At 42.8% G+C, this 26358-nt stretch overlaps 1 long non-coding RNA gene across 2 annotated transcripts in view; it reads left to right on the forward strand.

Annotated features, from left to right (window-relative positions):
* The window catches only part of LOC117286139, an 8752-nt gene extending 3567 nt beyond the window's left edge, over positions 1 to 5185 (forward strand). The window contains exons 1-3 of one of the 2 annotated variants that reach the window (XR_004517259.1): positions 2916 to 3148; positions 3356 to 3447; positions 3565 to 5185. This is a non-coding gene — a long non-coding RNA (uncharacterized LOC117286139). Of the gene's footprint in view, positions 1 to 2915; positions 3149 to 3355; positions 3448 to 3564 lie in introns of those variants that run through there. The other variant, XR_004517258.1, reaches the window with a different exon arrangement.
* The last annotated feature ends 21173 nt before the right edge of the window (positions 5186 to 26358 follow it).

Genomic DNA, 26358 nt, shown 5'->3' on the forward strand with positions numbered 1-26358 from the left:
AGTTGGGCCGCAGATCCGCGCTCCAGCAAGGAGCTCGGCGGCTGTGTGCCCACGGTGCCCACGGTGCCCGGCAGCCGCAGCCAAGTTGCGGAACGAAATAAATACATACATAAATAACCCACCTCACTCGCCACTGCCGGATTAATTAAAAAATAAAAGATAAATTGACAGGGACATTTGTTGGCGACCGTAGCCCAGAACCACAGGGACCCAGGAGGTAATATTTGAACACAGGAGTCCAAGTCCTGCTTAATCTGTGTCGCTGTTTAACCTCTATAATCTCACTGCCTCATCTGCAAACCCAGTGAGTGTACTTAGTTTATATTTGCTCCATGGGGTGGTGGACGGAAATAAAAGGAGTTGATACCCTTACTATACTTAATGTGTTTTAAACACATATTTACTATTATACACTGCCTATAAATACGTATATAAATAATATTTAGGGTTGGGGATTTGGCTCAGTGGTTCTACCAGCTGCCTCACAAGTGCAAGGGCCTGAGTTCGATCCCCTGTACAAAAAAAAACAATTTTTAATTATATGTATTTGTTTAATACTCTATGTGGATGCTTAGCATATAGTAAATACAAGGTTCCCTTTTTTTAAGTCCAGGTGTCTCTGTAACCCAGACTGGCCTCGAACTCACAGCGATCATCCTGCCTCAGCATCCCATGTGCTGAGATTACAGGTGTGCCCCACCGTGCCTTGCTTATATTTTATATTTTATTATGCAGTGTCCATGAGTTGTTGATTTAAAAAAATTTTACTCATACAAAAATGCACACCTTTGGGGTTTTGGAATTTTTTGGGGGGTGGTACCACGGATCAAACTCAGGACCTTGAGCTAGCAAGGCAGGCATTGGAACCACTGAGCTGAATCCCCAGCCCTGGAGTTAACTTTTTATATGGAAATTTTTAAGCATTTACAAGAGTTGAGGAGCTGGTACAATGGACTCCCCTAGGCCCATCACCCAGATTTGATAATTATAAATACCTGGCCAATTCTGCCTCAGCGGTACCCCCACACCCCTCTCTCGGCCACCTGAGTTATTCTAAAGCAAATCCAGATCTCATATTTCGTTCACTTTACTATTACAGTACTTTTAAAGTAAATTTCATTTTGTTTTATCCCATCCCCCCAGCTCCCTCCTCTCCCTATGTACAAAAGCTTTGTTTCCATTTTTACCTTCTATTTTCACTTTTTTCCTTGTTCCTTCCTTTCTTCTTCCTTCAAGAACCTACTTTTTGACTCACTGATCCTTTAGGTTTTGGGGGTTTTTTTTTTTTATGTTTTTTGTTTTGTTTTGTTGAGACAGGGTCTCACTGTGTAGTTCAGACTGCCCTGGAACTCACTGTGTAGCCCAGGCTGGTCTCGGAGTCATAGCAATCCTCCTGCCTCAGCCTCCCGAGTGCTGGGATTACAGGCGTGAGCCACCATGCCTCGCTCCTTTGGGGTTTTTTGAGACAGTCTTGTTATGTAGTTCAGGCTGGGCTTGAACTCACTGTGTAGCCCAAACTGGCCTTAAACTTGCAGCGATCTATTACAGTATTTTTTACCTCAGTGTTTATATGTAATATTACCTCTGTGCACAATTTGTTCTATTCATCAGTCATAAATTCCCTGTGGCATTGAAAATCTTGCCCACACCAGCATTTGACACAGAAATTGAAACTGAATATTGGATCAGTTATGAAATATTTGGAGCACAGTTTCCTTGCTGGAAAAGTATTTTCCGCCTCTCAAGCAATGTGCTCTGAGGAAAGGGAATGTTACACTCTGCCGCTGGCTCCCTCACAGCGAGAATCTAGACAGCTCTCACATCCTGGGTGACACTGGAGGCTGAAGGCCTGCATCAGGGAAGAGATTTCCCTCACTACACGTGTGCCTGTGCTCCGTCTAAGAAGGGAGCCACCTCTGCAGACACTTGAGTATTCAGGGATGATCAGCTGTCTGGTAAAGCATTCTTTACCCTGTGCCTATGTCACCTTCGCACTGAAAATTCAATCACATGTTTTTCCTCAAGGAATTCTGGAGCCATGTTATCATGACTGCTTTAAGACACCCCCTAACTTCCTTCCTAATGGGCGGCCCTTGGAGACAAGGGCCCTCCTGCTGTCCTGTGCACCACCTGACTGGCACGCAGGGCCAATATGATGAGGCAGGAACAGCATTGGGATATTTTTTAGTTTCTTCTTTTCCTGTATAATACAACTGTAGCAGATAGTGCTCATGTCACTGTTCATGACACAGGTTCACAGTAAAAGACATACACTGACAGGCACGCTGGTGCACAGCGGTGATCCCAACACTTAGGAGGCTGAGGCAGGAGGATCGCTGTAAATTGGAGGCTAGCCTGGGCTACATAGTGAGTTCAAGGACAGCCCAAACTACACATTGAGACCCTACCTCAAAAAATAAAAACAAACAGGGCCAGGGATTTAGCTCAGCAGTTGCGCTGCCTGCCTTGCAAGCGCAAGGTCCCAAGTTCAATCCGCAGTACCAAAAACAAGAAAAATAAAAAATAATTTAAAAAAATAATAAAAACTAGCAAACAAAAAAGACATAGAGTATTTAATCCTCACAACCCTGTGAAGGTGGAATTTTACCCATTTTACAAAGGAGGACATAAAAGCTAAAATACAAGGGAGTCCAGAAATACACAACACACACACATTTTAGTTTAATTTGTAGTTTCATAGACTTATTCTGCAGCTTATCCAGCATAAGTGTGCGTGTGACACCAGTGACTCCTTCATCTGATCCTCAGCCTGCCATGTTTGGGCTGAGGCCCTGACAACGGGTCTCAGGTTCTCTTTTATTGTTTTTGTTTTTTTGTTGTTGTTGAGACAGGGTCTCACTATGTAGTTGAGACTGACCTGGAACCCACTGTGTAGCTCAGGCTGGTCTCGAACTCACAGCCTCAGTTTCCCTATTGCTGGGATTACAGTCATGCACCACCACGCCCGAGTTAGGTCTCTGGTTCTTATAGCCTGGATCCCTTGGAGAAGAGAACCCTTAGGACCAACAGAGCTGAGCACCAGCTGAGCGCCTCCAGAGCTCTCCCTCCTGTCAGGCCACAGGCATTCACGCCAGGGATACAAAGGCCCAGGAAGAGGCGAGGGACCCTGGCCCCACTCCGTGAGCAGGTAAGCAAGTGAGTGTTGTCTGTGGTGCTGTGGCCAATGCTCTGGAACCGGGTCAAAAACACCCCCAAATCCTTTTCTTCCTTGAAAACCTTGATCCTTCCTGGAAGATAAAATCACTCTCTTCTATGCATTGCTGCGACACTTTGGACACAGGAAATGTCTGTCAGAGTTGTTCACACACTCAGCCGCCTCCCTCTTCAATGACAGGTAGCCTAGAGACAGCGGGCTCATCTGAGTTCCTCGGCCTGCCTCGGAGAGTAGGTGCCTGAAACACGTTAACTCAACAGTTAAAATCAGAGGTAACTTGCTGTTGCCGCAACCTCTGTCTCTCTGTCTTTCTCTCTCTCTCTCTCTCTCTCTCTCTGTCTCTCTCTCTCTCTCATACCATCTTACATGGTTGTTTGTTTTTGAGACAGGGTCTCACTATGTAGTTCAGGCTGTCCTTGAACTACGTAGCCCAGCCTCATTTTGAACTCATGATCATCCTCCTGCCTCAGCCTCCCAAGTGCTGGTATTAAAGGTGTGTGCTATCATGCCCGGCATTTTGTTTGTTTGTTTGTTTGTTTTTACATTATGTACAAATCACCTACGGTTTTATTTGCCTGCTTTTTCATATGAATATCCCCAGATCCAAAGGCTGTTTGCCAAATAGGCCCCAGGAAGGCACTGGGGTACTAGTAAAAAGAGAGTTTCGGAACTACAAGGAAAGAGTGGTTGCCAAAGACAGCTCTGGACATCACTGTCAGCCACTTGTTCCCTGGAGTCATCCGGCCTCCCCAGAAGGAAGCGCGCTGGCCTTCCGGCCGAGTGTCACCCTGCCTACCAGACCCAGCCCTCCTCTGTGTGGCTTCGTCCTGGCAACAACGCACCAGTGGAAGGAGACGTGGCAGCCTGCAGAGCCGCTGGCTGGAAATGCCTTTCAGGAGCTGTTTCTCTCGCTGCTCAAACCAGCCCAGACCGTCTGGCTCCCTTTCTAGAAGTTCGCCGAACATGAGCGTCTCTTCTTCTTTACGCACTGTCCCACTGGGGCTCACAGCCCGGGACCTGCTGAGGGCTGTCTCCAGCTGGAGACTCGAAGCGTTGCCGAGTGCAGCCACGCACAGGCTGCAGGGTCCCAGCGCCGCCTGGTCCGCCTGTCCTCCGGCCCTAGGTCCTCCTGCCCAGCACCATCATCTGGGCTAAGTGGTCCCGTCCCCGGGCCGTTTCTCTCTCAGGGCTCACACACATCTCTCCTCAGGGTCCATTTCCCTATGTACCAGGCGGTGCTGGGTGTCTTTCCTACTCGATGCAAGCCTGTGATGTGTGTGATAAAGTTTTTTGTTTTGTTTTTTGTATGGGGGATCGAAGTCAGGTGCGCTTTCGAGGCAGGCAGCAGAACCACGGAGTTAAATCCCTGGCCCAGCAGAACGTTTTCTGAAAGGTCCTTGCATCCCTTGCTCATACAGGCAACAAAATAATCCTTATTTACCGTCAAGTTCAAAAGGTGCAAAGATGTAAAAGACCAAGGCCAGGGTGAAGACTCCTCCGCCTCCCGCCCCACTCCTCCCACCCACCTCAGTGCCCTCAGATGAAACCCAACAAGGGCTCCCCCACAAGCCGACGAAGCTGGGGCCAGAGGGTGTGGAAAGGGCTTAGTATGCAGTTTATTCCAGAGCCTCAAGGAGCTGGGGCTTTGCTCTAGACTGGAAGCTTTCAGAAAGCAAGGATGATACCATGATTCGAACCTTACTTCTCCAGAAAACAAGAGGACAGAAACAAGCCTACAGCTCTCATTGGAAAAAGAGCAGCCGTCGCTCCTGTGCCCCGTGATAGGGAATTCTGGGGGGTCGTCCTTGTGGTTAGGGCGCTTCTTTGGTTTGGACTGTGCTCCTGCAGGATTACAAAGAAGTCTTGTTTTTGTCGAAATCCATCAGTCACGGGTGCTGATGGTCTGTGAAACTATGCTTAACGAGAGAGTACCAAAGAAATGACCACACTCTTTGGATTTTTGTTTATTTTCACTTAATAATATGTGTTCTATACCTTTCTGAGTTCATAAATAAATATAAATGTGGTTCCTTCTATTTTGTTGCAAAGTATTCCATAAAATAGATTTACTTTAGTAAATCAGCCCATCCTCAATCATGAGTTGTGGCTTTTTTTTTTTTTTTTTTTTTTTTTGGTTTCTTGAGACAGGGTCTTACTATGTAGTTGACACTGAGCCCAGGTTGTTCTTGAACTCACAGCGATCCTCCTGCCTCAGCCTCCTGAGTGCTGGGATTACAGGCGTGCGCCACCACGCCCAGCCCAAGACGCTCATTTTAATGGTGACAAATGTGAGATTCGAAGGGGTTCATAACTTGGCCAAAGTCACGTGGCTACTTAGCAAAGGCCCCTGGACGAGCACCAATGCAGACCGCTCTTCTGGTCGTGACGCAGCTGCTCTGGGGACCCAGAGGCTGCGGCGCGGCCAGCTGGAAGTGGCCCTTTTGTCTGAGAACGGCTGACGTGACTGTTGGGAGCGCTGGAGCCAGACCCAAGCCCTTGAGCGCACTAGGCAAGAGCTCTGCCCCCGAGCCACACCCCCCAGCCCAGGGCTCCACTTCTCTCACGATCTGAGCCCCGTGGGGCGGCGTGTGCCTATATCCCACCTGCTGGGGCGCAGGCAGAGCAGCCGAGCCCAGGAGGTCGAGATCGGTGGGGCAATAGAGTAAGATCCTCCACCCAGAAAAACAGACTGTGAAATGGGCAGCCGGTGAGTAGCACTTGCTGACCTCTCGGAAGAAGGTGCCAGAAGTTGAGTCTAGAGCTTTTTCCCTCAGAGGCCTCTCTCGCACCAGCTTGCAGTTCTCAGTGCAGCTGCACTACTCCAGCTGAGCTGGGTCTGTCTTGGTTACTTTTCTCGTCGCTGAGCCAAAATACCTGACACCCAAAGTTAAGAGGAAAGGTTTCTCAAAGATGTTTTATGGGCTGAAGCCACAGGTAAGGCAGGTGCAGAGTGGGACGAAAGCATAAGATCCAGTGGGAAACCACAAGGTGGGCATGAGGTGGGACCAAACCATGATCAACCAATAAGATTCTTTGTTTTGTTTTGTTTTGTTTTGTTTGAGACAGGGTCTCACTATGTAGTTGAGACTGACCTGGAACTCACTATGTAGCCCAGGCTGGTCTCGCACTCACAGCGATCCTCCTGCCTCAGCCTCCTGAGTGCTGGGATTACAGGCGTGCACAAGATTCTTAGTATAGTCGTCCAGGTAATACTGAGTGAAGATCAAATGGGGAAGCTACTCACGCAGCAAGTATACTTGGATTTCCAGGAAGGAATGGGCTAGTTAGGATGATTGGGTCCCCCATTAAGGTGACTGAAACCTATTTATAATATCAGTCACTGCTATTCATCCCAGAGGAAGTAGGTGGATGTAATAGTTTTTCCTTTTGTTAGCCTCAGTGAATGTGCCTCAGTTGTTTTTCTGTGAAAGACCCAGCCTTGTCCAACTGCCTTGTAATAATTTCTAACTTAGCTATCTTGAATTTAGCAATACTTGAACTATGTAGCCCAGACTGGCCTCAAACTCACGGGATCCTCCTGCCTCAGCCCCCTGGGTGCTGAGATTACAGGCGTGTGTCACCATGCTCAGCAAATGTGCATACTTTTTGATTGAGAATGTCCAGTTCGGAAGTATCTTGCACATATATGAGAGGTGTGAGAAGCGATGTATAAAAGCCCATCAGTATGGAATTAAGTTACCGTTCCATCTCAGTGTGACGCTCTACACCAATGAAGAATGACCGGTGGAGATGGTCTTCCTTTTGTTTGTACCTATTTACTTTGAGTGGATCTTTTGTAATGAGCATTCTTTTATAATCAGAAAAATCAAGGAAGCCATTTCCACTTTACTCCTTTAGAAACAATATAGAATCACAGTGGACAGCAAGACCTTAGGAATCCAACTGCCTGTGTTTAAGTCCCAGCACCACCCCCTGGGTTGACCTTCAGCAAGTTGCTTGATGTCTTTTTCTCATTTCTTCATCAGTAAAAAGAATATAAAAACTACACCTGCCTCAGGCCCGGGATTTAGTTCAGTGGTTCCACTGCCTGCCTCACAAGCACAAGGACCCGAGTTCAATCCCTAGTACCAAAAGAAACAAAACAAAACAAAACAAAAAAACTGAAAAAACCAAACAAAACAAAAAACTACACCTGCCTCACAGGCTCATGTAAGGATTAAGTAGATTAATATTTGTCACACTTACAATTGAGATAATAATAGCATTGATATGTATTAGCTATTAGTATTGACAGTATTAGCTATTAGCACTTCATTTTGGAAACAAAGATTACTTAGCAGTTTGTGTGTAGGCTGTGTCAAAATGTTTGATGAGGGGCCAGGGATTTAGCTCAGTGGTTCCACCACCTGCCTTGAAATTGCAAGGTCCCGAGTTCGATACCCCATACCAAAAAAAAAAAAAAAAAAAAACTTGATGTCAAAATTTCTCTGATGTCAAAACTGTTGCTTCAATTGTCAAAAGTCCGTGGGAAAAGATGTGGACAGAGTGACAGGTTTAAACACTGGAAAGGAAGAGACAGCATGCAGTTATCTGCAGTAACATAACTGCCTACCTAAGAAAACCCCAGACATTCAACTGTTGAATTAGTCCTGAAAAATTATCAGGACTAATAAGAAAATTCAGTAAAATGGAAGAATAAAGGGTAAATATTTTAAATTCAACAGCTTTATACTGAAAGGGAAATAAACTCCTCTGTAGCTAAAGCTGGACTTGCTAACAGGGAAAGATGACTCCATTCCTTTTTTTTTCGGTACCAGGGATCGAACTCAGGACCTGTGCTTGCGAGGCAGGCGCTGACTGCACCTCTGAGTTAAGTCCCCGGCCCTCCCCTCCAGTACTTCTAACACGCCAGGCCTCCTGGGGCAGGGGTTCCTCTCTTTGTTCTGCCTTCCTGCCATATGCAAATGAGATAAAACTCAGTGTACTGTGCTAACCAGTGAACCCGCTGTTTGTGAAATTCTGTAACCAATGAGGTTGCTGGGCCCATGTGTAAATGAGGATTAGAATTGGTAAACTCACCCCTTCCCTAAGTGTATAACAACCCAGCTCTGACTGAGTTGCTGTCGGTCTCTTCGTGGAGAAAAGCTGTGCGCTTTGCCTCTGTGCGCTTTGCCTCGGAGACTCCTGGTGGTCTTCCCTTCTCCTGGACTACCTGCACTGAGCTGTAACACTACAGCTGCACATCCTGGCTGGCACTTTGCCATTTCAATACAATACCAGCAATGCTACGGAAGTATGAAAAAATTCAATTTATAATAACAAAAAACCCATAAAACATTCAGGAATAAGTTTTGTAAGAAATACATAAACTCTACATGAAGAAAATCATAAAAATGTGCAGCAAGACTTAAAAGGAGATCTGAATCTCCATATTGATTTCCTGTAATCCTAGCGCTCTAGCAAGTTGAGGTAGGGTGGTCACAAAGTTTGAGCCCAGCCTGGGCAATTTAGCAACAACTTGTGTCAAAATTTTAAACTGTTTAAAAGGCTGGGTATGTTGCCCGGGTGCAAAAGCCCTGACTTTGGGCTGGGATTTGGTTCAGTGGTTCTGCTGCCTGCCTCACAAGCCCAAGGGCCGGAGTTTGATCCTCAGTACTAGGAAAGATATTATATAAAATCTCATATTAACCTAATAGAATTTTAATGAAAATTCTTTTTTTTTTTTTTTGAGACAGGGTCTCACTATGTAGTTGAGACTGATCTGGAACTCACTATGTAGCCCAGGCTGGTCTCGAACTCACAGGGATCCTCCTGCCTCAGCCTCCCCAGTGCTGGGATTACAGGCGTGCGCCACCACACCTGGCTGTAATGAAAATTCTAATAGGGCTTCCTTTTGCATATAGCTGATAAATTGATCTTTAAATTAATTTAGAAGATTAAGCACTTGAGAATAAGACAAGAAAAATGTGAAAAATAGGATGAGTGAGAGTGGCTTATTCTGCCAGATAACGAAAGTGCAGAATTTTCTCAAAAATTAATGAGCAGGGGACAGATTACAGAACACAAATCTGGATTCAAGCATTATGAGATTTAGTACAAAGTACTGGGTAGGGATTTTCAGGAAATTTAATTTAGATCTTTATGTTACACAGTACATAAAAATAAATTCCCAGTGAGCCAGTGTAAGAAGATATTTATAAAATCTTGGAATAAATTTTATCTTTCAAGATTCATTACAAGCCTTATGATTTGTTTTTTACACTTGATCTTAGCCAAAAGGCCGAGAAGTGATCCTTATGATTTGTTTTTTATTCGAAAACATGTACTTGGGACCGGGGATTTAGCTCAGTGGTTCCGTCGGCTGCCTTGCAAGTGTGAGGGTTCTTACCCACATAAATAAATGTATATACAAACAAATACTTTGGAGGAGGATCCCACAGACCATGTTAGTAGTTAGGAGTTGGGATTACAGTGGACTTTCGCCATTTATTTTACATTTCAGAGATTTTAAATTTTTGTCTTTTTTTTTTTTTTTTTTTTTTTTTTTTTTTTGTATAGAGGATTGAACTCAGGACCTTGTGTTTGTGAGGCAAATGGCAGCACCACTGAGCTAAATCCCTGGCCCTGTCTGATTAATTTTGAAATGTTCACCCATGTGGCTTAATCCCAGGGCAGTGCAAGGGGGGAAAATGGAAACTTTAGGAGAAACTCAGTGTGCGATCTGCTAGCCACTGTGGCTAGCTAGTTTCCTTCAAAGGGGTCACAGGGACCCCCATGCTTTTCCTTCCTCCCTTTTGCTTACCTGCTGTGAGGTGGGCTCTCTGCTCTGCTGCATAAGCCCTGCCATGATGTGCTGCCTCCCCACACCCCACCAGCATGGGCTGAAACCTCCATAAGCGTGAGCCATAGTAAATCTTTTCTCTTTTTTTGTTTTGTTTTTGTTTTTTGAGACAGAGTCTCACTATGTAGAGAGTGACCTGGAACTCACTATGCAGCCCAGGCTGGTGTCGAACTCGCAGTGATCCTCAGCCTCCCAACTGCTGGTATTACAGGCATACGCCACCACACCCAGCTGTAAAACTTTTCTCTTTACAGGTGCTATTTCAGATATTGCTCATAGTGGCACAAAGCTGACTAATGCAAATAGCAAGCAAAACAACCTATAGCCTAGTGGACCATATAAATATTCCCAGAAGACATTGGGATAGGACAGGCTAAGTCTACACAAATGCATCAATTTCTGAAGTATTAAAATGTTGTGGGGGCCGGGGATTTAGCTCAGCAGTTTGATGGCCTGCCTTGCAAGTGTAAGGACCCGAGTTCAATCCCCAGTACCAAAAAAAAAAAAAAAAAAAAAAAATTTTTTTTTTTGGTGAATCTTGAAGCTGTGCGGAAAAAGGAACCCTTCTCCACTGTTGGGGAGTGTGGACTGCTGCAATCACTGTAGAAATTTCTCAAAAAACTAGGATCAGGAGGTCCCATTTGACCCAGGTATTCTGGGTATGTTCCCAAAAGAATTAAAAGAATCCTACCACAGAAATATATGCGCACCCGTGTTTATAGCAGCACCGTTTGTAATAACTAAAGGTTGGAAACAGTCCAAATGCCTATCAACTGCTGATTGGATAAAGAAGACGTGGAGATTTTTTTTATAAAATGGAGTACGACTCAGCCATAAAGAGACATTTATAGCTAAATGGATGCACGTTGAGGTCATACTCTTAAGGGAAATAAACAGGACATACATGTGTATATACCAAATAGTTTCTCTGGTGTGAGAAACTGAAAGTGTAAATGAGGACCAAAATGGATATAATAATGTGAAATAGGAAGAAAAGGTCCAAAGGGGAAGGGGAAGTGGCAGGGATAGGGGTAGGAAAACAATATGAGAAAAGGAAAAAATGGAAACAAATAGGAAAGGGTAGAGGGGTTGACAGAGGGCAGGGGAATGGGAGAAAATAAGAAGCAAGATATATCATGTACAGGTGCAATTTCCAATGATGAGTGTGATCATAAGGGCCAAAGTAAATTTTTGTTTTGTTTCTTTCCCCGGGCATGGGGGATTGAACTCAGGACCTTGCACTTGGAAGGCAGGAGCGGTGCCACTGAGCTAAATCCTCAGCCCAGAACGTGATCATAATTTTTACCTAAACTGTAACCAATTAACTTGGTGAATTAGGCTGGCCATATTGGGGCACACCTGTAATCCCAGCACTTGGGAGGCTGAGGCAGGAGGGTTGCTGTGAGTTCGAGACCAGCCTGGGCTACACTGAGTACCAGGGAAGTCTCAACTACATAGTGAGACCTTGTCTCAAAAAAACAAAAAACAAACAAACAAAAAATTGGTGAATTAAAAAACAAAATTGTGTGAATCTCCAACTTGTTACTACATTGATCTCATAATTGACATACTTTAACTGCTGATGAGTCTCAAAAAATAGCATTCAGAATTGACCAGAGATAGTCTGACTCATGTACAGAACAGGATGTTATGATCTGAAAGTAAAGTTTCCCTATCCTTATTTTGATTCTTTTATTTTAGCCTGGTCACAATGTGGACTGTGGTCAATAAAAGCCATCAGCTGCCTAATGAAGCTCTCGTATTAGTTTTCTATTTCTGCCATAACAAATTACCAGAAATGTCATAGCTTAACACAGATTTATAACCACTTGTGACCATGTTTCAATAGATTAGAAGTCTGATCTTGGTCTCATTTGGCTAAGATCAAAGTGTATCGGCTCCTCTGGGGAGAAACCATTGCCTTGCTCCTCCAGGTGGACAGAATCTAGTTCCTTGCAGCTGCAGGACTGTGCTCCCCGTTTCTAGCTGAGGCTGTTGCTGGCTTCTACAAGTTGCCCATATCTTCTGGTTTATCTGACCATCTTCATCTCCAAAGCAAGCAGCTAGGGGTCAAATTCTCACACTTCAAGATCTCTCTGCTTTCTTTTCTCCCCGAAGATGGAAACAAATCTCCCTTCTAGGACTCCTGTGATTAGACTGGGTCCTCCTACATAACCCAGGATACTCTCATCGAAAGCCTTACATTTGCAAAGGCCCTTTTGCCGGGGGAGGTAACATATTCACAGGTTCCAAGCATTGAAATAAGCTCATCTTTGGGGTTTGAGGGGACCTTATTCTTGGGTTCATAGTAGAGTGTGCTTTGGAACCAAACCCTCAGGAGTTGGAATGCTGCTCCCACCACTTAATGGCTGAGTAATCTTCCATAGATTTAATTTCCCAGTCTTTATAACCTACTCTATCTCATCTGTGTTGGCCAGCTTTCCACTGCTGTGACAAAAAAAAATAACCAAGACAATCAGCGTATCAGGAGGAAAGGTTTCTGTTGACTCATGGTCCCAGAGGTTTCAGTCCAGGGTCAGTCGGCTTGTTGCTTTTTTTTTTAAGTACCGGGGATCGAAGATCAGGTCCTTGCTCTTGCAAGGCAGGCAGCAGAACCGCTGAGCTAAATCTGCAGCCCAGCTTCTGGCTTTTGAGCTTGTGATGAGGCAGGACACCGTGGCAGGCAGCACACGGTGACGCAAAGTCACTCATCTCATGGTAGCCAGGAAGCAAAGGGAGAAATTCAGGGAGGGGCTGGGGTCCCAGTATCGCCTTCAAGGGCACACCCCGAATTATCTGACTTCTTTCCAATAGGCCCCACATTTAAAAAGTTCCACCACCTTCCAAATCTCCTGTCTGCTCACTTCTCTCACCAAACATCACCATGAAGCTCAAGTCTAAGCCTTTATATGACTAGAATGGACCCACCTACCACAGACTGGGGCCAGGCCTTCCGCGGGCTTCAGGATGGCCCTTTGGGGTACATTCAAGATCCCTGCTAGAGCTGGTGACATAGTGTCGGGTGTGGGGGCGCACGCCTGTAGGTTCAGCACTGGGGAGGCTGAGGCAGGAGGATCACTGAGTTCCAGGCCAGTCTGGGCTACATAGTTGAGTACTAAGTTACCCTGGAATATATAGCGAAACTGCCTCAAAACAACAAAAGAGGCCTTACCTAACAAGCAAGAAGCCCTGGGTTTAATCCTAAGCACTGAAAAAGGAAAAAAAGAAAAAAAAATCCAAACTGTAGCATTATCCAACTAGCTAAAAATTATATATAACATGGATATTTATCTGGACGCCCAGCATAGATAATTACTCAATAAATTAGCAATTAGTGGGCCGGGAATTTAGCTCAGTAGTTCCACTGCCTGCTTCGCAAGGGCAAGGTCCCAAGTTTGATCCCCAGTAACAAAAAAAAAAAACAAAAGAATAAGTTAGCAATCAGTATTAATATTAAATTTAAAGAAACTTCTTGTTATCTCAGATTTCATCTATCTTCCACCCAGGGCTGCACCCTACCAAGATAGTTTTTTATCTTGATTCTGTGGTCTTCAGTGTACAGCTCCCTTCAGATTTGTAGTATTTTCCTCTTGATAAGGCTGCTTGCTCTTTTATCTCACTCACAATTCCGCAAAGTCAACCTGCAGCTAATTAATGGAGATAGTTCTCATCTGTGAAAACAACATCCTGGTGTCCCTGACGTATACGGATAGGTATTGAGCGGAGGGGGAAAAAAGAAACACAAAATTCCCTGCCGTTATGGAATTCACAGTCTAAAGGCCATTTTCACAACTGAGAGGGATAAAAAACAGGCCCACTGCAACAATCCCCAAGGCCTACTGTAGGCCGCTTAATTTGGGTTTAAATAGAAAGTAGATTACACCTGTAATCCCAGCATTTGGGAGGCTGAGGCAGAAGGATGGCTGTGAGTTCAAGGGCAGCCTGAGCTACGTAGGAAGGCCCGGCCTCCAAAAAAAGGATAATCTGGATAAATAGGGAGATGTTAGGCCAGGAGTTTAGCTCAGTGGCACCATGCCTGCCTGAGTACAAGTGCAAGGTCCTGAGTTCAATTCCTGACACTGCAAAAAAAAAGAGAGAAGAGATTAACAAACAACTGATGCTCAGACCATGTGAAAGGGCTTGCTCAGGCACATATAGTTAAGGCAGAGCAGAGCAAGTACATACATGAATTCAGGATTTCTGGCTCCAAGTCCTTTATTCCTCCCCTCTTAGCACTCTTTCTCCTGAGGATAAGGAAACCAGCTTCCTGTACTGATCTAAAATAGGGGTGGGATCTTCCACTGGCTTACACTTCCTGCCACATCTCAGAACTGGAAAAGGCCCAGGAAGTAGACAATTAAATGAAGCTTTATTTATTTTTTGAGACAGGGTCTCACTGTGTAGTTGAGACTGACCTGGAACTCACTATGCAGTCCAGGCTGGTCTCCAACTCACAGAGATCCTCCTGCCTCAGCTTCCCCAGTGCTGGGATTACAGGCGTGAGCCACCACGCCCGGCTATATCAAGGACTATTTATTAAAATCTTGTTGGCACCTTCTAAACTCCTGTTAAAGTTCTTGTTCACAGAGCAAGAAGCACATTTATTGGATTATATTCCCACAAAATAGTACTGGCCAGAAATATTTAGCTGGGTAGTCTTCATGCCTGTTCTCAGGAAAAGAAAAAAAAACAACAAAAAAAAACCCAAAACTGAGTCATTAGGAGCAGCAGTATGACAAGGGATTTGAACAAGGCCATATCACATCAAACCACAGATGTGGCTCATAAAAGAGAATTTCCATTTACTACAAGCTGTGTATACAAATAATTTATACATTTATAGTAAAGTTCCATGAATGTCCCTTAAAACCTAATAGTTAAAATGAATATTAACTTTTCCAGCCATGATAATTCGGGTGAATGTTTATTATGTAAGTGAGGCTTAAGAAATTGTCCACTTCGATGTAGATTGGAATTCGAATTGCTAACTTATTTTCTAGTCCCCGAGTTATGCTTCTGTAAGACTGAAAGTCTCACTTTCACTCCACGGAGCGTGAACAGACGAAAAGGCCTCTATGATGCTGGGTCCTAACACCCAGCGAGGCTCCGGTAGCTCGACGGAGAAAGGAGAAACCCAGGAGGGAACACACCAGGCTGGATGGTAAATAGAGTTTTATTAGTCTGGCCAGACGGCGATCTCGGAACAAGTAGTTCAGAGAGGCAACTGCTCAGGGGCTGAGGTGCTTTTTATAGGGTTTTTTAAAACAAAAAGTCAGGGAATTCACAGAACAAGACTGCAAACACATTGCTTATCATGCAGGAATATTGTCCACTTCGATGTAGATTGGAATTCGAATTGCTAACTTATTTTCTAGTCCCCGAGTTATGCTTCTGTAAGACTGAAAGTCTCACTTTCACTCCACGGAGCGTGAACAGACGAAAAGGCCTCTATGATGCTGGGTCCTAACACCCAGCGAGGCTCCGGTAGCTCGACGGAGAAAGGAGAAACCCAGGAGGGAACACACCAGGCTGGATGGTAAATAGAGTTTTATTAGTCTGGCCAGACGGCGATCTCGGAACAAGTAGTTCAGAGAGGCAACTGCTCAGGGGCTGAGGTGCTTTTTATAGGGTTTTTTAAAACAAAAAGTCAGGGAATTCACAGAACAAGACTGCAAACACATTGCTTATCTCATGCAGGAAATGTTCTACGGTCACCTTTTGTCAAACCATTTGCCCCTGTGCGGGCTGTTAGCCAAGTTAGCAATTAGCATATGAAGCAGCACAGTCTCAGCCTATTAGCATGGAGTCACTTTAGCTTATTCAAATCTTACACTTCTTTCACCTGCAAAACCGATTTCTATTGCTGAAAAAAATCTCAAAGGAGCTAGCAGATCAAGGATTCCCAGTAGCAATAACTGGGTTGTGGCAGCTGACATTTTCTTTCCAAATGCCAATCCCACGAAGTGTGGAGGCTCTGTGGGAGTTCCCTTCTCTCACCTGCACATTTGTATTGAGACTTTCATGTAAGCGCGATGGCCAACCTGACCCCATTTGTGTAAAGTTGAGTGGTTCTGGGTGGTCACCTCCCCCTTTGGAAGTCCCCTCAGTCAGTGCAGGGCAGACCGCTGCCTCCTGCAGTCTGAAACTATCTTTACAACTTATCTTTACAACCTTGTAAACAGGATACTCTGAATCCATGAGATATTTTGTTTCAACTAAACTGTGTGAAACTTCCCGACCCCAATTGACTTAGGAAGTCCTGCTCCTGTGAAATTCCACCTGTGCTCTCTCTCTCTCCGAGCCCTCCCCAATTAGAAGAGCCGCTTAATAGAAACCTGCAGGACACTTTCTGCGGTCGAATTTTCCAACCACGGGCTTGCTCTCGTCCGCTGGCTGACAATAAAAAGGACTCAAGCTTTGGCTCAGAGTGAGGTGATTATAATCCGACGATTAAGTATAACAGTAAATAGGCCAGGTATTACAGTTGCTCCATTTCACATAAAAAGGCGGCTTATAAAAAGTAACTTTCAATGATTTGCTTGAGGTCACACAGCACATTAGGGGCAGAGCTTGGATAAGAAACCGCCCCTACAGAGCCTTAACCAGTTCACTACACAATGCTATCTCAGTCATTAGGAATTATTTTTGACTCATCCAAATTAACCACAATGAGTTGTCCCTTAACTCATATATATTATCTTGGTACTTTCTGCAGTATCCAGCTACCTCTCTGCCAGATGTATTTCTTCCAAGAATCTTTGGGAGCTGGCAAGATATACACAACCATAGCTTTGGTTGACAGTCACTGTTGCCCAGACAGACTATACTCTAGGTCTTCCCGGAAAGGCTTTTCTTGTTTAAAGAAGCCATTTTAAAAACTGCCAATAATCACTCCCTCTCACCACTAGATGGCCAATGTCACTAAGATTTTTCTGGTGACAAGTGCTCAGTTTAAATTTTTCTCAAAACATGGAGCTGGTGTGGAGAGTGTTAACTGGGTTTGGGGGTTCCGGAGGTGGTTTCTAAGTTTTTTTCTGTCCTGAGAAAGAACTGGTCAAGACAAGCACAAACAATAGTGAAGTTTTATTAAAAGAAATGCTCTGCAGAGTAAGTTTAGGCCGCGTAAAAGTAGGAAAAGTACACTGACGGTGTGAGGATGAGCCACCATGGGCAGAGAACACAGTGGCAAAACTCAGTGTGGCCTGTTCTTTCTGTACCATCCACTTCCAGGCTGACAGCAGGTCTAGGCCATTCTAGGGAAAAACTGCTTGAGTTCTCAAGTCCACTTGCAGGGCTTTGAGAACTGTTCTACACATGTGTCCTGGGATTTTGTAAGGAACAGGTCACATCTTCTTCCCCCTCCAGCCTTGCCATGCCCTAGTCTCCCATCTGAAGTACGGAGATCAAAATTCTAACTACAGTATTGTGATTTTTTCCCCAAGTAAGTCTGTCAGAACCTCTTCAAGCTCAGAAAAGCTAATCCTCAAAGAACACAGCTTTCAAGATATCCAAATCCAATGCCTAGGCAGGCACAGTGGTACTCGGCTATATCCCTTAGCTGTTTTGATTTTTTTTTTTTTTTTTTTTGGTACCGGGGATTGAACTCAGGACCTCGTGCTTGCAAGGCAGGCAGCAGCACCACTGAGCTCAATCCCCGGCCCTTGTTTTGATTTTTTTTTTTTGAGACAGGATTTTGCTATGTAGTTCAGGCGCAGTTCTCCTGCCCATCACTCAATGCTAGGATTACAGGCGTGCAACATCATGGCCAGCAAAACAACAGGTGTAACTAGTCCTGAGACTGCCACTGAAGTACAAACGGTAGGGAGGCATCAGAAAGACAGGGCGTTGTGGAACAATTTTAATATTTTTGGTGAAGGTGTAGAAATTTTGGCTGAAATCAACTTCTTTAGGCCGGTGCAGAAAAAGCTGAATTAGGACTTGTAATGACAAAGGAACCGTAAATGTTAGTTATCTCCCTAATGAGTCTAGCAAGAAAAGCTGTACCATGATTGAGACTTGACATGGTCATCGGTCCTCTCAATTTTCAATTAGGCAGAAAAATCTCTGGTTTTATCATGCACCATACAACTGCATAAAACAAAATGTACTTAGATACCTCATTTTCAATTTTAAAACGGCAGGGCCGGGGATTGAGCTCAGTGGTTCTGTTGCTTGCCTTACAAGCACAAGGCCCTGAGTTCATGAGAAAAAAAAAAAAAAAAAAAAAAAAAAAGACTTCTAAAGCCTTCTAAACGATTTACAAATACTATAAACTTTTTTCTGCATTGGTGTCTATATAAACCAGTCTCTATTTCAAGACCTTGAAGTACTTATGTATGTAACATATGGGTGAAAGTCCAAATGAAACTACAGTGACTGGATACAATAGCCACTACATTTTAAAAAACCTTTTTTTGGGTACCGGGTATTGAACTTGGGTCCTATGCATTTGCAACGCAGCTGGCGAAACTGAGCTAAATTCCCAGCCCCTAAAAAAATTTTTTTGGGCAGGGCATGGTGACTCATGCCTGTAATCCCAGCACTCCGGAGGCTGAGGCAGGAGGATCGCTGTGAGTTCAAGACCAGCCTGGGGTACATAGTGAGTGCTCAAAAAGTCAAAAAAAAAAAAAAATTTTTTTTTTGGTTACCAGGGATCAAACTCAGGACCTTGTGCTTGCAAGGCAGGCAGCAGCACCACTGAGCTAAATCCCCAGCCCTCAAAAATTTTGAGTACATTCATGAATACATTCTCCTGCAGGCTGAGGCTCAGTGAGTATAGCTCAAAACCAGGGCAGAGTCCCAGCAAAACCTAAACAGAGCAACCAAGGCATTACTTGGTTTAAAAATGCAGAGAAATTCTGGTTTCTACTCTGGAATCAGCCCTCTCTCCCCGCTCAGATCCTCTCTTCACTGTCCACTCTGCACAAGTCTCTACTTGGCTCTCTCCCTGACTCCAATTCTGTTGTTCCATAGCCCAGAGAGACAGAAAGTAGAAGCCAGCCATTAGAGTAACACAACCACTAAGACCTGGAATCATGCCTATTGCTGGGATGTAGGGAAATAACTCAGAGAACCCCTACATGTACTTCCCTCAATACTGTGTATCAACCACGAAAGTCCTAAAGGACTGTTGGCCCTTGTTCAAACTGAAACATTATTAGGCTACAGTTATTTATTTCTTATTAGTATGTATTTTTACTTTTGGAGACAAGGGTTCCCTACAAAGTTCAGGCTGGCCTTGGACTCATGGTTATCCTAATGCCTCAGGAAGTGAGCGCTCCCGAGTGCTGGAAAAGTATTATTACAGTAAAATTATTATTTTTGGAGACGGTCTCACTGTATAGTTCAGGATGGCCTTGAACTTAGGATGATCCTGCCTCAGTCGAATGAAGGCTGGGATTACAGGTGTCACCATCATGCCAAGTTCCAAATTATTTTAAAACTGCCAATTCAGTAGCGATATATGCCACTAGTAATCACCACTATAGTTCCTGAACATTTTCATCACCCCAAAAAGCTTGTACTCCCATTAGTAGTCATACCTCATTTTCACCATCTCTCCACGATTTTGCCTTATCTAACAATTTACCAAAGCAATTCTAATAGTTTGAACTAATACAACTAATACATGTTTGATACTTTCAGATAATAAGAAAAGCCAATTATTCCAATAAATCACAAGGGCTCTTTAAGAATTTTCAAAACCGAGCTGGTGAAGTAGCCGCCTGGTTGAGCATTTGCCTAGCATGTACAAGGCCATGGGTTCCATTCCCACTACTGGAAAAAAAAAATGTGGATATCTGAATTTTAAGTCAAATTTAACTTTTATTATATCCTGTAGGTGTGTTAAACTTTAGCAGCTCACAAGTTCTGGATCTCGCCCCTAATTTGTGAAATAGTTACTGTACCCGCTCCCCAATTTCACATGATCACTCTCAGAATGCATTTTTCCATTTTACAGTGGATTCGTGAAAGCCAAAACAGATTTGTTATATTAATAAAGATTCACTAATTTTTATTCTTCCCAAATAGGAAATAGTTTTTGCCTCCCATCTTTCTCCTGCTTTCCTTCTAGCTCAAATAAACCTGTTGAATTTTTAAAGCTGCCAACCTATATTTACAATGTCTGGTGGGTACATTGTGTAAACTTGATTTCAAGTAAGTTAAAAATGTTCAAGAAGTCAGTTGCACTTCTAGGATGGTTACTATAGAAACCAAGACTGATTCAAAGTGCCACTTCTGTCTTTGCATCTCTGTTATTACAAAAATAATCTTATCTACTTTCATGTATACTTGCTGTTATGGCTTGTAGATGTGCCCCTCAGAGCCTCATGCAGTCATAGGTGGGGCTTTTTTCAGAGGTGGCTGGATCTACAGTGTGTGATGCTGGGATCAAGGATGTGATTACTAAATTTGTCCACTGACTGGTTCAGCACAATGCTGGGTAGGATTAAGAGTGCCCTACACTGTGTGTGAGTACTACTCACCCAGCAGGTATCCTGGATAAGACATAAGGTAGGAGTTGCTGCGTGGCTTGTAGTTTGCTGCCCTCTGCCTTCTACCTGCCATGGACTGTTTCTCCTCTGCAATGCCTGTCATGCTGCCCTGCCTTGGAGCCAGCCAGCTCTGAACTGAAACCTCTACAAACTGTGAGCCAAATAAACCTCTCCTCCTTTAACTTTGGATGTTGGGTATTTTATCTTAGCAATGAGAAAAGATACTTGCTGACATCATAAAATCAAAAGGATAAACTTTATATGGACATTATTGGATAATACATTTTGGTTTGAACACACATGGTCTCAGAATCTGCAGGACCTCAGGATTTTTTTAGTTTTCCAGAAAGGCTGGGGATTTAGCTCAGTGGTTCTGCCGTCTGCCTTGCAAGTGCACGGTCCCGAGTTCGATCCCCTGGTACCAAAAATAAATTTTTCCATGATTTTAGTTTCTACTCATGAAATACTCAAATGTTTCTAAACTGAGACTCATTGGTATAAACATTATTGTAATGCAATATGGGCACTGTCGTTATTCTTCCCCTACTCCCCTAACAAAAAGGTGTTTTAAATAGTCATATCCAAAAATGATTTTAATAACAAGCTTCACAATCATATATTGTAATCAATTTTCACAGTCCCAAAACAAACTCACTAGTGTTCAGTTATTTACTAAGCTACAATAAAACTATGGCTCTTGCAATCCTTTTACTGGCTTATTTCCAGGCGCTCAGTAAACCCAGACTACTTACACAAAGTATTATTATTGCCTCTAATTTTTCTTTGTATTACTGAGAAAAAACAAAAAGCCAGAAATAACTGGATTATCACACTGACTCCAAGTAGCCACTTCAAGACTGTTAAGCAGCTTGACTGCTGTTATCATCGTAATATAAAGGAGCTGTATAAACTTGAAATCAGAAATTTCCACTAGCCAGGAATTTAGTTCAGTGGTGCTGCCACCTGCCTCACAAGCACAAGGTGATTCAATCCCTGATACCACCCAAAAAAGAAAATTTCCATAATTCAGTGCTTTTACTTAACAGTTTTTTTTTTTAATTTTAAAAAATTAGTACATGTTTGCAGAGATGGGTACAGGTACTACAGCTTTTTGTTGTTTTTTTGCTTTTTAAAAATAAAACTTTAGAGATTTTAAATATGCACCTCACAGAAGAAAAAAATATAGATAGTAAATGTGATCTGGCCATTCCACAATATGTAAAGCCCCCTTTAAAATGCCCATTAACAAATCTTTTTAATTTTAAAAAATTAGTACATGTTTGCAGAGATGGGTACAGGTACTACAGCTTTTTGTTGTTTTTTTGCTTTTTAAAAATAAAACTTTAGAGATTTTAAATATGCACCTCACAGAAGAAAAAAATATAGATAGTAAATGTGATCTGGCCATTCCACAATATGTAAAGCCCCCTTTAAAATGCCCATTAACAAATCTACAGAAATTACTCTCAGAAAGTATCTGTTTAAAACTTTATGGTTGTATTTATGACAAAAGATTAAAAGAAAAATTACTAGCAAAAAGACAAGATTATTTCATGTTCAAAATAGAACCCTTAGCCGGGTGTGATGGCACATGCTACTCTGGAGGCTGAGGCAGGAGGATCACTGTGAGCTCCAGGTCAGTCTCAACTACATAGTGAGACCCTGTCTCACCCCCCCCTCCAAAAAAAGCACCCTTCATAAAAAAACTGAGTGTTTTAACTTTTAATTAAAGGTGAAATTTAGGCAAATAGAGATCCTTAAAATATGAGTAAATTAGCCTATGCTCAATATAGTTTTTCAGCCGGGCATGGTAGCACATGCCTGTAATCCCAGCACTGGGGAGGCTGAGGCAGGAGGATCACTGTGAGTTCAAGACCAGCCTGGGCTACACAGAGAGTTCCAGGTCAGTCTCAATTACATAGTGAGACCCTGTCTCAAAATACAAGCAAGCAAACAAAAAAAAAGATAGTTTTTCAACATGCTTAAGTTTCATTTAAGGTTCCATTAATTCTCCCCTGTAGTCTCCCTCAAGGTAGCAAACAAAAAAGGCTCTAGCAGTCTATGATCTTACCTTACTATTGATTACATCCCTTCCAAGAGCACAGCATTTCACTTTACTTTCTTCTGGTGGTTGTGGGGATTTAACCCAAGGGTGTTAAAACGTTAGATAAGTACCCTACTGTGACAGCCAACCTGACTCCATCTTGAGCCTCAACACCATTTCGTACCTGTGCTTGGATAAAGCACCCAAAACCTCTGCATCCTGTTTGGCAGTAAACTTGCTGCAGTTGTAGGATGTCTTGTACTTCACCTAGAGTGTGAAACCTCCTGAGCCCCCACTAATGTGGCCTGGTTCTGCTTCTGTAAGATTCCACTTGCTCTCCCGAGCCCTCCCTCCCCAACTGAAAGCATGATTTAAAAGGAGAAATCAAACCGCTTCCAGTTGCCAAGAGAACTTTCCAGGTACTGGCCCCCACTTTGGCTGCTGGCTTTAATCATCAGGCACAGTGTGGCGCACCCCCATTGTTCTAACTCACTCATCTATAACACAATCACTACGCTGCTCTCCAGCCCCTCCATCACACTAACAAATTTTCAGTACTACTCTTTCATCAGCCTATGTTACTTTAAGAGTTGGTTCCCAATCTTCTTCTATTATGCTAAAAAAAAAACACACCTAGATAACTACTTACACAATTTGAAAAAAAACTCTTAATTGTAATATAAATAAAATTTACAATAAAATGTATGCTACAATATACAACATGGCTATAATAGCAAATATAAGGACAAACGTATAGTAGTTACAAATGGAAACTATTATCAGGGCATCCCACCTTGATGATACAGGTTTCGAAAATGATAAGCTCTTGGAAATGTTCTAAACAAAAGTCCTCTTTCCTTGACTTATATAAAAACACAAAAAGTTTTTTTAAAAAAAGTATTTACAAAAGTGCTAGTTTCTAGAACAGAACATTTTGCCTACGTTCTTTACCTATATGAATCATCTGATGAGAAACTGGAAGGTCATGTAGGACATGACTTCCTGGTCTCTGCTCATCAAAAGTTAGTAATATCCTAACATTAAAAAAAAACTTAGGGCCAGGGATTCAGCTCAGTGCTTCTGGTGCCTTCCTCTGAAGTGCAAGGGCCCAAATTCAATCCCCAGTACAACAACAACAACAAAATTACATCAAAAAACTACCCCTAACAACTGTCAAAATGCCTCTATGAGGTAGATAAGACTACCCTTAAGAGCCACTATGCTGGACTTGGTGGCACAACTGTAATCCCAAATGATTTGGGGACTTGAGGTAGGAAGATCACAAGTTCAAGGCCAGCCTGGACAACTTACCAAGACTGTCTCAAAATAAAAGGGCTGGGAATGTAACTCTGTCACAGAACACATCCATAGGCCCTAGGATGGGTGCATAGGTCCTGGGATCAATCGTTACTACCCCTCCCCCACAAAAAAGCACCACTGGGCTAGAGGCAGTGGGACTAAACCCATCAAGCTGGCTCAAACCTCTACTTCTGTCACAGAACTGTGGGTGGAGGTGGGTGGACTAGAGACAGTAATTTAACAGTATCAACACTAATTTCCCCACTCAAAGAGATCTGCAAGTCTGCTACAGATAAAGGGCTTCGCATTGTAGCAAGTCCACTGTATTTACTCAAGTTCAAAACATATATTTACTAAGTTCACACGTTCAAAGTCCCATAATATATACCTTCTATGGTGATTTACAAAATATATTAGGTTTCAGACAACACTTGAATCCAGTGTTGAAATGTAAAATTTCAGGAGAAAACAATGATATCATGGACTCAATATCCACTAAAGTTTAAGTCCCAAATAACTTCTTGGCTTTAATAGGAATGTTTGTACATTCACTTAGTTCCTGGGTTGATATTGGAAATCATTATAGAAAAAAAGTCTATGAATCTTAAATGTTTCATCTAATATCATACTTGTTTATTAAGGCTTATCCATAATACTATGAATCAAAAAGCTTGCTATCATTCATGTGGACCCTCAATGGACTAAAAGCTTTTTGAGCCAAACGCCCATATGGAAATAGGAAAGGGAACTGCAGTTACCTTTCTTACAAGGAACTTTGTCACCTAAAAATGTTTAAATAAATCAGAGGTCCTTGTTTTTTAGATCAATCATGGAAGAACATTCTACACTCAAAATTTCTTTATTCCAGTTACTAAAAAGCAATTAACTAGCAACTTATCCTGTCCCTGCAGAGATAGCAGCATAAAATATCAAAGAAAATTGATCTCATTTACTTTTTCCTGTTCTCTCAGTAATGTTCTGGAAAACATGCAGTTCTGGACCAGGGATTTAGCTCAGTGGTTCTACTGCCTGCTTAGCAAGCGGAAGGTCCCAAACTCAATCTCCACTACCAAAAAAAAAAAAAAAAAAAAAAAAAAAAAAGTAGTTCACATGACCAAATTATACTAGGATGCTATACAGTCTCATGGCAGCTTTAGTTTTTTTTCTTTTTTTCTTTTTTTTTTTTTTGGTGGAATAACACCCATCAGCAAGACAGTGGAACTTTTAAAAGGCAGCTACAGCTGGGTATACCCAGTTCAATTTGCCAGATGTATCAAGTATGTAATGGCACTTGGATATGGAATTTTGTTATAAAAAAAATCAAAGCCAAGTTTTTAAAAAAACAACTCTGAAATCTGCTTTCATGCTCTTTAAAAAGCAGAAAGCACAGGGAAAACTGCTGTTGTCAAAACCAAGAAAAAAGTGAGAATATATGAGCAAACTTGATATTCAGCAAGGACGCCCAAGTAAACTGTCAAAGACATTAGTGACAGCAGCACAGGACGTACAACACCAATGCATCAGAGCAAGGCCCAACCTACTAATCTACTCCTAAAAATTTATCTTGGTAGGAAGAGAGTCATAGATAAGGGATTATATCTAAAAGTCAGTATCATTTAAAGCAAATCTAAATTATACAAGCTCTGTCCATCTATCTACAAATGTACTTTCTAAAATCTTAGGCACACACAAAAAAATCTCTAACACTGACAACCCATATTAGTTTTTAGAGAGAGAGAAATTATCTTTTAAAATTAGGACATTTCAGGCCGGGGATTTAGCTCAGTGGAATCACACCTGCCTTCCAAGCACAAGGTCCTGAGTTTGATTGATCCCCATACCGAAAGAAAGAAAAAGAGAGAGAAAGAGAGAGAGAGGGATTTCAATTTTGCTAAAGTGTTTTTTTGTTTGTTTGTTTTTGAGATAGGGTCTCACTTATGTAGTGAGACTGAACTGGAACTCAATGTGTAGCCCAGGCTGATCTTGAACTCACAGTACAGGGATCCTTCTGTGTCAGCCTCCCGAGTGCTGGGTTTATAGGCGTGAGCCACCACGCCGGGCTGCAAAAGTATTTAGAAGAGGAAAAAAGGTTTTGTTTATTGTAACATTAGGTAAATTTAGGGTATTTTTGATATTGGGAATCGAACGTGGGTCCTTGTGTTTGTGAGGCAGGCAGTGGAACCACTGAGCTAAATCCCTGGTCCTAGGTAAATTTAGGTTTAACTGTCAAACAATAAGGAACACCCATAACCAGTATCATCATGTTAGCAAGTTACCCTCTGACTTACTGGTTTCCATGTGAAGGGTCTAAATACTTCTAGGCTGAATTTATTTTTTTCTAGATCATTAAAGGCCTACAGGGACACTCATGCACTGCTATCAAAATTCAACAGGAAACCGGGCATGGTGGCGCACGCCTGTAATCCCAGCACTCAGGAGGCTGAGGCAGGAAGATCGCTGTGAGTTCGAGACTAGCCTGAGCTACATAGTGAATTCCAGGTCAGTCTCAACTACATAGGGAGACCCTGTCTCAAAAAAACCA

This window comes from Fukomys damarensis, unplaced genomic scaffold (assembly GCF_012274545.1).
Source record: "Fukomys damarensis isolate Sample0158 unplaced genomic scaffold, DMR_v1.0_HiC HiC_scaffold_2, whole genome shotgun sequence".
In the NCBI taxonomy this organism is placed as follows: domain Eukaryota; kingdom Metazoa; phylum Chordata; class Mammalia; order Rodentia; family Bathyergidae; genus Fukomys; species Fukomys damarensis.